Source organism: Mus caroli, unplaced genomic scaffold (genome assembly GCF_978045245.1).
Source record: "Mus caroli unplaced genomic scaffold, Mus_caroli_1 scaffold_13, whole genome shotgun sequence".
NCBI lineage: Eukaryota > Metazoa > Chordata > Mammalia > Rodentia > Muridae > Mus > Mus caroli.
The window spans coordinates 40,647,461-40,659,790 of record NW_028227268.1 but is presented as its reverse complement, the minus strand read 5'-3'; the positions used below and the strand labels follow the sequence as shown (position 1 = coordinate 40,659,790).

At 46.5% G+C, this 12,330-nt stretch overlaps 1 long non-coding RNA gene across 1 annotated transcript; it reads right to left on the bottom strand.

Moving 5' to 3' along the window:
• Positions 1–9,000: 9,000 nt before the first annotated feature.
• LOC147001446 (uncharacterized) lies at positions 9,001–11,083 on the bottom strand. Its single transcript, XR_015044858.1, has 3 exons — positions 10,907–11,083; positions 9,702–9,806; positions 9,001–9,083 (listed from the first exon to the last, which is right to left on the bottom strand). It is a non-coding gene; the product is annotated as an uncharacterized LOC147001446 (long non-coding RNA).
• Positions 11,084–12,330: the final 1,247 nt, after the last annotated feature.

The window sequence follows — 12,330 nt, the reverse complement described above, 5'->3', positions numbered from 1 at the left end:
ACAATGGCTATAATTTCTGCCACATTCTGCCCCCTCCCCACCAACCATTACCCGTGCTAGGCTCCGTCACCTCCCCTCTTCTTCTCCTGGAGTCAGTTTCTCTCTGTTCAGACACATTTTTTTTTCACATGTGCAGACCCTACAGTAGATCTCATCACCCCACCCCAATATGTGCCCATTCGTGGCTCTTTCACCCCATATCAGATTGGCAGTCACAAGCAAGACGGGGCAGGGTGCTGTGGTATATGAGTATGCAGACCTGAGAGTTTGTGTCCCCCATCTGTTCTGCCTCCTTCTGCTCTGTGACCTTGGAGGAAGTGCCTAGTGGGCTCTGAACTTTCATTTCCCCTCCTCCACAGTACTGGAGCTTTGGAATGGCGAAGGAATGAGATAAAGCTATGATGCGTTTATACAAGCTAGACACTTAGCAGTCAGCCACTCTCACTCAGTCAATGCTGGGAGAAGGTGCTTTGTCGATGTTTGGTATTCTCTTTCAGGTGACTGGGGAACCATTTAAAGCTCACCAGGGTCTTATTTGCCTCAGGTACTGCACACCTGGAAGCCAAAGTCAAACATATGCTGCCTTCTCTTCTGTTTCCTTTGCATGGCCCAAAGATGACCTCAGGGTTTCCTTAACTCTTGCAAACAGGCTAGGCACTATAGGATGGGTGGAAGACCAGAGGATAAAGGCACTTATGGTGGCTTTCATTGCAAGTCATTGGGCTCTGTGCTGGGCTTTCTCGTGGATCTGTCAGATGTCAAGAGCACCACTGAACCCATTTCACAGAAGAACCTGAGAATAGAGAGAAGGGCTAATTGGCCTATGGTCTAATCACTGAAAGCTGAAACAGGGAAGTCTGAGCTGGAGGAGACAGCCCACAGACCTGCACCAGATGCCAATGTATGCCACTGAAGCACTATCACAGAACTGGAGGACCAGAGATGGACAGTGGTTTTACAGAGATGCCACCATACCATTCTCTGTACGGTGCTAGTTACTCCAAAAAGATGGCTAATAAAAATGTTCCCGCACGGCTCTTGTTAAGGGCCCTCTTTGGCTGGTAAGAATCTCTTGTAATTAACACTGTGGTTTGTGCACAAACGTTAGATATTGTCTGATTCTTTAAAATGCTTTTGTAGAGCTCAGTTGTTAAACATTTGCAGCATCAATCAAATCCCCATTACCTTTTCTTAGCTCTGGGGCATGTGCAGGGTCTTTCTAGGCAGACAGGCATCAGGCTTAGAGTAGGTCTACTTGGCCCAGTTTTTTAGGTGCTGCCCTAATTGTGTATAATTATGGTCTTTTTTGTGCACTTCACAGCTAAACATTAAAAAAAGCTTTTCAGATAAATTCATGTGAAAATTAGGCAATTTAACCCCCTGTTAGCCCATAATCCTAGAGTTTTGCTCTGGAAAATCTGTTTATTTGCTTAAGAACAAATAAATGGATGTTTTTAATGAATTTCTCTCTGTTGCTGCTCTGAGGTACCAGGAGGGGGCGCTCTCTTCCCTAGGGCCTGCCCTAAATGTGACTCCCTTGGAGGCTTCTGGGCAGAGTGCAATTTTCTCTTGCTCCTGAAGACAGTGGCAGGCAGAGTTAGACAGGGTGGGCCCTGTAATCAGCTCCTAAGCTAATTTGCTACTTAACGTGTACTGGATACTGGCAGTGGCTGCCATCACCCATAATTAGAAAAAAAAATGTGTTCTTTTCTAACACGCAGATGGAATTATTAGTTCAAACTCCCATGTCTTTCTTGCGCAACTTTTCCTCCTGGTTCCTCATGGCAGTAAGAAAGGTTAACCCAAGCATAGCCCTGCAGCAGGCTGGTTTATAAACAAACCCTTACAGCAATGAGTTTTATTTCTTCTCTTCTGTGAACTTTTAGCAAATAATTCTCTATGAAGGGCATACCAGGGAGAGATGTGAAGCAAAGCCACATTTAATGAGTCCTTTCTTTTATGTATTTATTTTTTATGCATATGGATGTTTCGCCTGTATATATGTGTACATATGCAACATGTGTGTTCCTGGTGTCTTTGGAAGCAAGAAGAGGGTGTCAGATCCCCTAGGCCTGGAGTTGCAGATAGCTGTGAACCTCCATGTGGGTACTGAGAATCAAATCTGGGTTCTCTGGAAGAGCATCCGTTGCTCTGAACAGATGAACCATCTCTGGCTCCAAGAGAGTAATTTCTTAAAACCATACTTACTGTTGCTTGCTCTCCAGGTGAAAACTAAAGAAACCTTTTCGAAAGAGTGGACCCATGGGACTTGGTTGCCAATTGGCCTGGCACTGGGATAGGTTTAATTTGCTGTGTTGCCTTAAGGAAACCATAGAACATCTCTATGTTGTTTTCTTCATTTGTGCTAACTCATTCCTCGGACCTCCTGTTGTTGCTGCTACTGCTGCTTCTACTATTGCTGCTGCTACAATTTGACACTGGCCTTGACCAAATCATAAATACCAAGCTAATGGGATAAAAATGAGCTGAAATCTGAAGTTCTTGTCATTAACCCCATGTTACTGTCTGCTGTAATATGGATGAGGGTAGGGCCAGGGGCACTGGGGGGATCACCTGTCACTTGTCAGACACAATTTTCCCCTCCCAATCGACTTCTCACAGTTTCAGGGTCTGTAGAGCTGAGGCCCTGTGGGGCTGGCTGCCTTTGTAGGTGGTGAAGGGCAGCTTAAGACATCACTTGAGACCAACTGTGTGGGCCTGATAGAGGCTCTTGCTGTTTACCAGCCTTGCCAAACTGCTCTGTGCCGTTTCCTGCTGCATTTCCCTCTGCCTAGAAAGACCCTGACAGTCTGGTTCCCCTCTGTCCCCTCCCCAGCGGCTTGGCTGGTTGCAGGCTGTGTATTGAAACAGGTTGTAGGAATTCATGAAATCAATAGACACGTGATGAATTTGCTCCACTCTGCTGTCAAGGCTACAGAAGTGGGGACTCGTCCATTCTTAGGGACCTGGGGCCTGTCCTGGGGAGGTAAAGGCTCTTCCAACCATGACTCTATCCCTTACTGCTCCCAGAGACTCAGCTGCTGTCACTGAACTGGAAAACGTCTGATATCAGGCCATGCACATCAGTTATCTCCAACTTCCTAATCTGTGCACGTGAGTGTAGGTGAGAGCTGGGGCTACTGAGGAATTGAAACCACCACCTGTCTGCCCCCTCGGAGAGCAATTTTGCCTTATCTGCACTCTGCATGTATGAATGGACATCCAAGGCTTCTCTGCAAGCCCCTTTCCACTCTCCTGCCCCTGCCACCCTAACCACAGGATGGTAATAGCAAAAATAAACTGTGTAAACAGGAGGTAGGTACTCAGTAAGTACCAGCTACTGTGAAAACAGCTATGTAGCTCACAACTTCAAACTGTGCCTTGCCCTTCAGGCACGTTTTTAATAAGCAAAAATCTGTTTCAAATGTACCCTTGCCTTGTAGTATGGAATTAGTACTTTTAACTCTGATTTTGTTTACTTTAACAAGACACATCTCCCTGTAACCGGACTCTCGTGGGTGGGCTGACTTCCTCTCCACTAGTCTCAAAGGAGGCTTTGGGACCATGTCTGACCACAGCCACTTTGATCCCTAAAGCCTTTAATCTAGAGCACCCACTTAAAGGTATCCTCGCTCATATAAATAAAGCAAGCTCCAGCAGTAGAGAGGTACCCATATCAGGAGGCCCTGGTTTCTGATCCGATTTCAGGCTCCTTCACAGGGAAGTAAGAGTCTATGCTACCTTTTGCTGTCCCCTCTCTGGCTTGCGTCTCAAAGCTTCCTTTCTTCATACTCCTTGTACAGACCTTTTCCTAGCCTGTCTCTGCCTTTCTGTCCCCTGGGAAGAAAGTAGAAGAAAGAAACCTTGACTATTTGTTTTCTCGCGGTCAGTTGATCCCTAGAGCCAATTGCCTCACGCACAAGGGGGAGTGGGGCGAGGGGGGAGGAAACACAGACAGGTCTAAAGTCAACTATCCACAGCAGGTTTTCAACAAAAACTTTATTAGTACCACCTTGGCCATAGGTGAGCCGGCATTGTGTGTAGTGGAGAGGTGGTGTGGAGTCAGCTTCTACTGCTCTGGTGGAGCTGCCTCTCCCCCTTGTGTTCTGCATGTGGGGTTGCAGCGGCTGCTGAGCATCCTCTTTGCAGCCATAACTCTGCAGCACCTCACCTTCCTCCTGCACCCGTGTGTGTCCCACCCTGCCTGCCATCTTTATTCACTGCTCTGTACCCTGAAAAGCCCACAGGCATGCCCAAATCGGAAAGCACGGAGCCCCTGCACTTACTTGCATCCTGTATCTTCTGTGTAAGTAGTTGTGTTATTCATGTCAAGTCGATTCATGTATTCTCTAGTTCTTTCAAACCGCCGAGTGAAAACAGCATAACGAAACGGGGATTTAAGAAAGCAGAGGTCAGGACTGAGAGGGAGAAAGGAGAAATACATCTCTGTTCAGCTTTATTTTTTTTTCTGTACGTCAACATGACTCCCGTTTCAAATTCATAACGTGGTAATGTAAAGATGCAACATGGGGAGGCAGCCCTATGGACCATCTGGAGAGCAATAGAGCTCCAAGAATAAAGACAAAGCAAAGCGAAACAAGAGCCAAAAACATGATCTCAATTTTCATAGGATCTTTCACCTGTTGGATGAGGTACTGGCTAACATCTCTTTTCTGTTCGCACTTGATGACATACTCAAACAGACATTATCGCATCTGACTTCCATAGCAGAAGGAACTGTAGGCTCAGAGAGCTGAAGGGCCCTAAGCTCCAATTAACTCACTCCATTCCAGATTTCAGGTTGTTTGTACTCTGCTACTGTTGTTTCCTACTCCCCCCTCCCAACCCAAATCGGCTCCACAGAGCTTTGAGGATGCTTGTGGACACAGCTCTAGGGGGAAGCCCACAAGAGATCAACAGGAAGCATTGGGGAGGGAGGGAGAAGATCGGAGATGGGAGATGAAGGTCTTAGCCAGCTTGATGATCAGGCCTACGATGACACTGTTCTTTCCATGACATCCCTGGGTCTGTCACAATAATAGGAGTCCCAGTTAAAGATCACTGGCTGAGGTCCTGAGAGGGAAGAAACCACCCCACCCTTTCTTTGTGCGGATAGATGCACATGGGTGTGTCCTTGCTTTCGTGTCTGATGAAGTGATTGAGTTATTAAGGATCTACAGCTTATTAGTTTGGGTCTGACTCCTTTGCTAGAGCAGTGTGGAAAGAGACCAGTGAGTGAAGGACGTCCTCTCATTATTCAATACGCTGTGGACACAGGGCTGTGCTTTTTGGAAGCCATGACACTGGGATGTGCTACTTCATTCTCTGCAGGTCAAATCCCATGGAGGGACAGAAATCTCTGTGCATCAGAAGGTGTACATCCTGAAGTCATGCACACACCTGCCCCTTTTTTTACCGGCAAGCAGGCCAGGCTTAAAGGAGCAAGGCAATGAGACCACAGTCCCAACACTTGTATGTGAACTTCAGATATGAGTCTAGGATGGCTAAGTCAGGCTGTTTCCCCGTGCCTTTGGAGGCATAGGGTGTATCTGTAAGGGTACAGGGCCTGGGTAGGGGGGAAGAAATCAGTAGGTTTACATCCAGGACCCAACACACACTGGTCATGTTACCTGAAGCATGCTACTTAGCTTGCCTTGCTTTGCTCATCTGTAAGGTGGGGACAGTCAACTCCAATGTCAAAGGATAAGTAGGTATAGGTAGCTAAGGTGAGAAGCCCACTAAGTAGCTAATAAAAGTTCTGTCCATGGTAGATGCCATTAGCCCTGCCACCATTATGGTTACTACTATTATGAAAGGAAGGTTTGGATGAGCTCCACCCTGTGCAATGTTCTTGGTTCCCCACCATACCTCCATGCAAACTGGGGAAGGCACAGCCATGAATCCAGTACAAACACGAGACCACAGGGCAGTGGGGTTTAAATATTCATAAATCAAGGTACATCTGGGTACCAGGGGATAAGAACAGGGGTCTCATTTGCAATCAGTTTTGAGTGTAAAGGAGGTGGGTGGGAAAACTTTGCTTTGGACATTTGCCTCTTACAAAGCAATGCTGATGTATCAAGGGCTCTGCTAGGACATAATGCTCCTTAAGACATGTTTGCAAACCGGAGTCCAGTTTTTACCTGTATCAAGTTGGATTTCTGTTTTTTTCCGAGGGGCAACAGGATGCCTGCAGGCTCTTGCAGATATTTGGGGATGGCCTTCAGAGGCTCTGAAAATAGTCACCCTCACATGATCTGACTCAGAAATGGCCACTCTTTTATTTTCAGTGTCATCTGTGAGGGTTGGAGCTCTGACTAGAGGGTTCATTACCCCCTCACTCCTCAGTGTCTCTTACTAGAGCCCCACTCTCCTTGAATGCTGGGCTCCTATAACTATGTATTTCCACCATTCCATAACCACCCTTAGAAGCCAAGCTGCCAACCAGCCCTAGGGTAGGACTAATTTCTCTGAGGGTGATGGAGCATGTCCCTTGTGTGGCTACAGCAGGAAAGCATGAAAGAGGGAGAAAGAGAGGAACCAGGGACATGCTTTGCATGCAAGGAGCTGCCAGTTGAGTGATCAAGACCAGGCTATGACACTTGAGGTCAGGTGTGTGGTAGAGTTGTACCTAAGCTAGAATGAGGGGACTCAGAGAAGAAGGGATATCAGCTATACTGTCCCCATGCTGTGAGTTACAGCAGAGTGGTCTGTCATTGTGTCCAGACAATCACCAGCTGCATTCAGTGACACTCGGGTGCTGATAACTGTATTAATAACCCATTTGCATTGTGTGATTCAATGAGAAATTTCCCTACCTCAGCTTTGTTGATACTTTGGACTGGCTAAGTCTATTGTACCGGGGATATTGAATATACTGTGAGGAGTTTCACAGCACCCCTCATGACAACAGTACTCACACCTCACTGCCTCAGTTGTACCAATAAAAAAAATTTTCCCTGGAGGCAGCATCACCACCAGCTGGAAACCACTGAGGGATGCACATAGCCTAGGGCTGGGCATATAATTATTATTTGTAGTACACAGCTGTCTCTTTTCTAATTGACGTGCAAGTAGATTAAACCCTAGGTCCAAGGCCATACATCAAGGAAGGGCTGGGAAGGGTTGATATGTTTCAGTCTTGGAGCTTGAATTCCTGCTTTGTCTGAGGCTGCTCAGTTATCCGTGAGGGTACTGGGCTGGGAAAATGGCTCCGTTGGTAAAGTGCTCAGAATGCAAGCATGAGGACCCAAGTTCTAGTCCCCAGAATGACATTCCAGGTTGACCTCTGACCTCTTCACACACACACACACACACACTCACACACACACAGAGTCCATAGAAAGATGGACTCTTGACAGTGGTAATCCCTGACAAGGAGCGTTCCCTCATGAGCCACACAACCATTCTTCCCCGTAGGCTCCCACCCACATTTTATAAATGAGTGTGCTAAGACCTGCACTAATAGGAGAAGATCACCCCAAGTTACAGAGCAAACTGCCAGAGGCTAGACTTGGATCCACATCTTGTCAGGCTGCTCTCTGAGTCGAGTCAACACTGATTAAATGATGGGAGGCAAGCAGGCGACTTAATAAAAAAATGCAAATCCAGGATGATGGATATATTTAGGAGGATGAATTATTATGTGGTGGTAAAAATAGATCGGTGGGGAGCACGTGGACCTGCCAGCCTGGCTGTGTGAGAGACGATGGGAGGTTCAGGAAGAGCACCAGCGACATTTCATTAACTTTGCTGGGAAAACATGGAGAGGCTGTCACCTGAAAACATAACATTCATGGTGGCTCTTAAAGGAACAGTGCATGCTGGCCTAGGAGGCGGAGGTGGGCTCTCGGTAGGCAGCTCCCCTCTCAGTACAGACTTGTTAGTTCTGTGGCTTTTATGCCATTCATTGAAATGATTTCTGGGGTTCTTCTCCATGTAGATGGATCTCATGCAAATCAGCAAATCAATCTACAATGGAAACTAACCATACACAAGACTGGGCGGTTATTCTGTGCATTTTTTTTTCCAATAAAAGGTTTGTTCAGGCTAATCTTGGCTGTCACCTGGACTACATCTGGAATCCACTAATCTCCAGGCCGCTGAGCACGGCTGTGGAGGATTTTTCTTGATTGATCATTAGAGGTGGCCAGACCCTCACTAAATCTGAGCCACGCTTCCCGGTAGCAGATCATACATAAAAGGACATGAAAGAAGGAAGCTTTTGCTTTTTGCCTCCAAGCTTATCCACCCTGTTACTAAGACATTCCTCTGCTGATATTAGAAACTACTTCTTCAGGATTCCAGTGTAGACGAAAGATGAGCAGCTCTTTGTGAATCCTACAGGATTTCAGCACCAGTATGGGGACTGCTGAGACATTTAGTCTGGTGGACTGAAAAAACTACCTAGCCATTGGCCTTTCCATTGTGAGACCATTGTTGATGGAGTGCCTGAACCATAGAATGTAAGCCTATCTAATAAGTCCCCTCTACGTGTGTGTGTGTGTGTGTGTGTGTGTGTGTGTGTGTAGATACATATATATGTAGATAGATAGATAGATAGATCTATTTGATCAGATGTTCTCTTAAAGAACCCCAGCAATCACAGGGGTCCAGGTTTAAAGAGGACAAATTATATGCTCATGGCTCATCTGCTGTGGGGATGAGCTTCAAACAAGAGTCAAGGGACACTGAGACACTCTTTGTGCCCCCGCCCCATGCCTTCTGAGGCCTCAAGTATTCATGGGAAATAAAGCGAGAACCATGGTATGAGATGAGTGTAAATGCTGACCTCAACAAAACCATCTTGGCTACTTGAAGCCTGTTGTATACTTGACTACATCTTTATTTGCTCACCTGTAAAGAGAACAGAACAGTTGCTACCTCAAGAGGTTGATAGTCCATGTGATGACACCAAGAACTAGCTAAGAGACCATTGGTAGCTCAGCTGGAGCCATAGCTCAGTCTGAAGATGGGTTGCCTGAACATTCATAAAATCTAGGGTGTAGGGGGTGGTATTGATGTTAAGGTCTTGTTCTCCAATTGGTTCTTGATCTATCAGTAAAGATGTCAGGGGCCAATTGCTGGGTGGAAGGAAAGAGGCAAGGAGACACAGGTGAGGAAAGGAGTTTTTTGACATGCTTAGGGGAGAGGGGGGACAAAAGGTGGCCAGCCATGTAAGATCTTGGGCAGAGTAGCCATAGGCTGCTTCTCCAGGAGAGAAGTTTTAGGGTGTTGAACTGGGACTAAAGGTAACTGAGCAACTGAAGCTGAGGGCAGGTTGAAAGGTGCTGAGCTAAGAGTATTGATTGGGAAGGGCAAACTAGCCACGGGAGATTAGTAGTGCCCAGCAATTGAGCCAATAAGGCAGGTTGAAATTGAGTTCTGTGTGTGTGTGTGTGTGTGTCTGTGTGTCTGTGTGTGTCTGTGTTCTTCATCCACAGATCCTATATTCTCTGGGCAGGGGATGGTAGCACAGCCTGTTCCTGGAGCTTAAAGTGGAGTAGCAAAAGCTACACGAAACACTTGGATTCCACCCCCAGCAGCACATATACTGAAATGTCGCACCGTATGCATGCAATCCCAGCATTCCACGGGTGGAGGCAGGAGGATCTGAACCTCAAGGTCATCTCTGGCCACATAGCAAGCTCAAAGTCAGCCTAGGATAAAAAAAAAAAACACTTGGCAATTGTAAAACTTACAGTTCCTACTGTTGTCAAGAGGAGAGCCAGGTGATTAGAACTCACACCTTCGGGGGCTATGATCTTCCCTTCATCTGTGATGGAGACACCCTCCCTGTCTCAACTCTATGAGAAATGGCAAGGGTATAGTTAGTCAGGAATCAGGGAATGATCAAAGGGATTTAAACATTCACAAGCCAAGGGGGACCTAAGGCCCCAGGAGACAAAAACTCACAGGTGGTTTCAGGGCCATTTTCCTGAGATGGATGGGACCACTGTTATGAACATTTGCACCTTCCTAAGCACTGAAGGTCTTCCAGGCCATGAAGTGCTGATGCTGTACCCCCTCTGCTATGTGGAAATACCACAGGAAAAAAGTCTGTTATCTAAAAACCTATGTCCCCTGGAGCTGGTGATGTCTCAGTAGCTAAAGCACCTACAGGCATGAGGACATGAGTTTAATTTCTCGAAGCCACATTAAAATAATAAATAAACTAATGCAAAATTTGGCATGCTGGAGTGTGCTCCTAATCCTAGCAGAGCCTGTAGGTTTGGGGAGGGAGCTCTCTGGCCAGCCAGCCTAGCCTGCTTGCTAAGTCTTAAGCTAGTAAGAGTCTCAGAAAACAAGATAGCTCCCAAGCAATGACCCTGAGGTTGTCCTGTGACTTCCACACCCATGAGCACATATGTGCACCTACACACACACTCATGCATATACAGCACCCAAAAGTTGTGTCAACTTAGTCAGAAAGGACACACACTGCCTTCCTAGAGGGATGTTTCAGAACAAACAGCCATCATGTGCTTCCTGGGGCACATCAGTTGCTCCACATCCATTTTCTCTTGAAGGTCAACAGTCCTATGGTAGATCTTGTGACACTCCCATGAAAGTCAAGGCACCTGAGGACCATGGGTGGGAAGTCTCTGGCTTGTGGTTTTCATGGAGTCTAGGGGTTAGGAAATAGTGGACAGTTGTTCCAGGCCTCAGAAATTCACACCTATGAAAACCACTGCTCAGTGGTGATATGGTGGCCAGTAAGATGGAGAAGATATAAGACAAGGAGCACCATTGTTTGTCTGAGCAGGAAATAATAAAACTCCAGGTCTTTTGCTGTCCCGCACTGGCTCATAGTGCGACTCACTATAGCAACAGCCCCTGTTACATGGAGACACAACCCACATTTGTCGAATTAATGAATGAGGCTGAAAGCAAACCTTAATTGTACCTCATGGTTTTCCAAAATAGTTCCCCATTATAGCTCTTCATATACACGGAAACACTCATTCAAAAACAGAGGCCTCTTTAACTAATGACAAAGTCAAGCCTATGGTGTCAGAATGTCCATCTCTTCTGCAGAACTGGCTTGCTGACTCTCAGATCACCGAGGACAGAGAACATGTAGGCTTGCATCTGAAAAAAAATTAAAAAACAACTTCATAATTAGACAGACTCAAAGCTAAGAAAGGAAAACAGTAACTTCAACTCAACGGATCTGAGGCATGTCACGTGCATCTTCTCTTCTATTCCCTCATTTCCCTCCCCTGTCCCAGGCCTCCTGGGCAACAGTGTACAAGACAGTCACCGTCCTTGAGGCTCACTGTAACCAGAGTTTCTGCACAAACAAGCTGCTAATGGTCTTATATTCTCTGATACTCCAAGGTGAACCACAGACCCTTGAAAACAATAAAACTCAACAACAGCCTCCTTTCTGCTTCTTGCCAAAGTGGACGAGGAGCTGCCAGTAATTATGCTGGGGCCTTGGCCGCAATGCCTGCTTCCAGAGCTACAGCTGCGCTCCAGAGAGATCATTAGTCGGTGTGCACGTGTTATTGAGGGCAGTGGTGTCATCGCCTGTTGAAGACGCCCTCAGTCAAGTGCGAGAGCCGGAAATGGAGGTCAAAATAATTAACCTCCTGTGATTTTGGCGGAGCTCCTTGCAAAATCACCCATGTGCATCTCATATTTCAACAGAAACAATGCAACCATTTGTCCTAAAGCCTCTCTCTTTCTCCCTTCCTCCCTCAGTCCTCTTTCCCACTTTCTGTCTCCCAATCCATCTTGTCAGCTAGCTTTTCTGTATCCCCTTCCCACCCTAACCGCAGAGTGCTATAACTCATCTCACCTATAAGCACTGCTGGCCGTGGCTTAGTACTCTCACCATTGCTATCACGCTGACTGGCTGAAGATCAGCAGAATACGTCCCCTTTGTAAAGGCTTCTCCTGGCCCCATTTCAGTTCACCCACCCTCACCTGCACCAGGCAGGAGTCATGGCCAAAGCATCCACTGTCCACTACTTAAGGAACACTCCTATCTGGCCAATGGCAGCATTTCAAAAGGCCAGCCTAGTGTTGGAAAGTGACTATTTTCTGTTGGAGAAGAGTCCTTCAAGTGTCCAGGTGCAGACAAGAGCTAAGAGTATTTGCCAAGTCGTGAGGAACAAGTTATCTGACATGTGAGGTACCCATTCGAGTGTGGAGTTTATGAGCCTTCATTCTGTCCCCTCATCCAAACAACCATTAAACAATGTATGCTAAATATTGATACCATTGCATAGTATTCTCCACTGTGTGTAACTGGTATGAACCATTTTATTAATTAAAGATGTCATCATAGCCCTACGTTCCTGTTACTTTTAAATGAAGCACTCC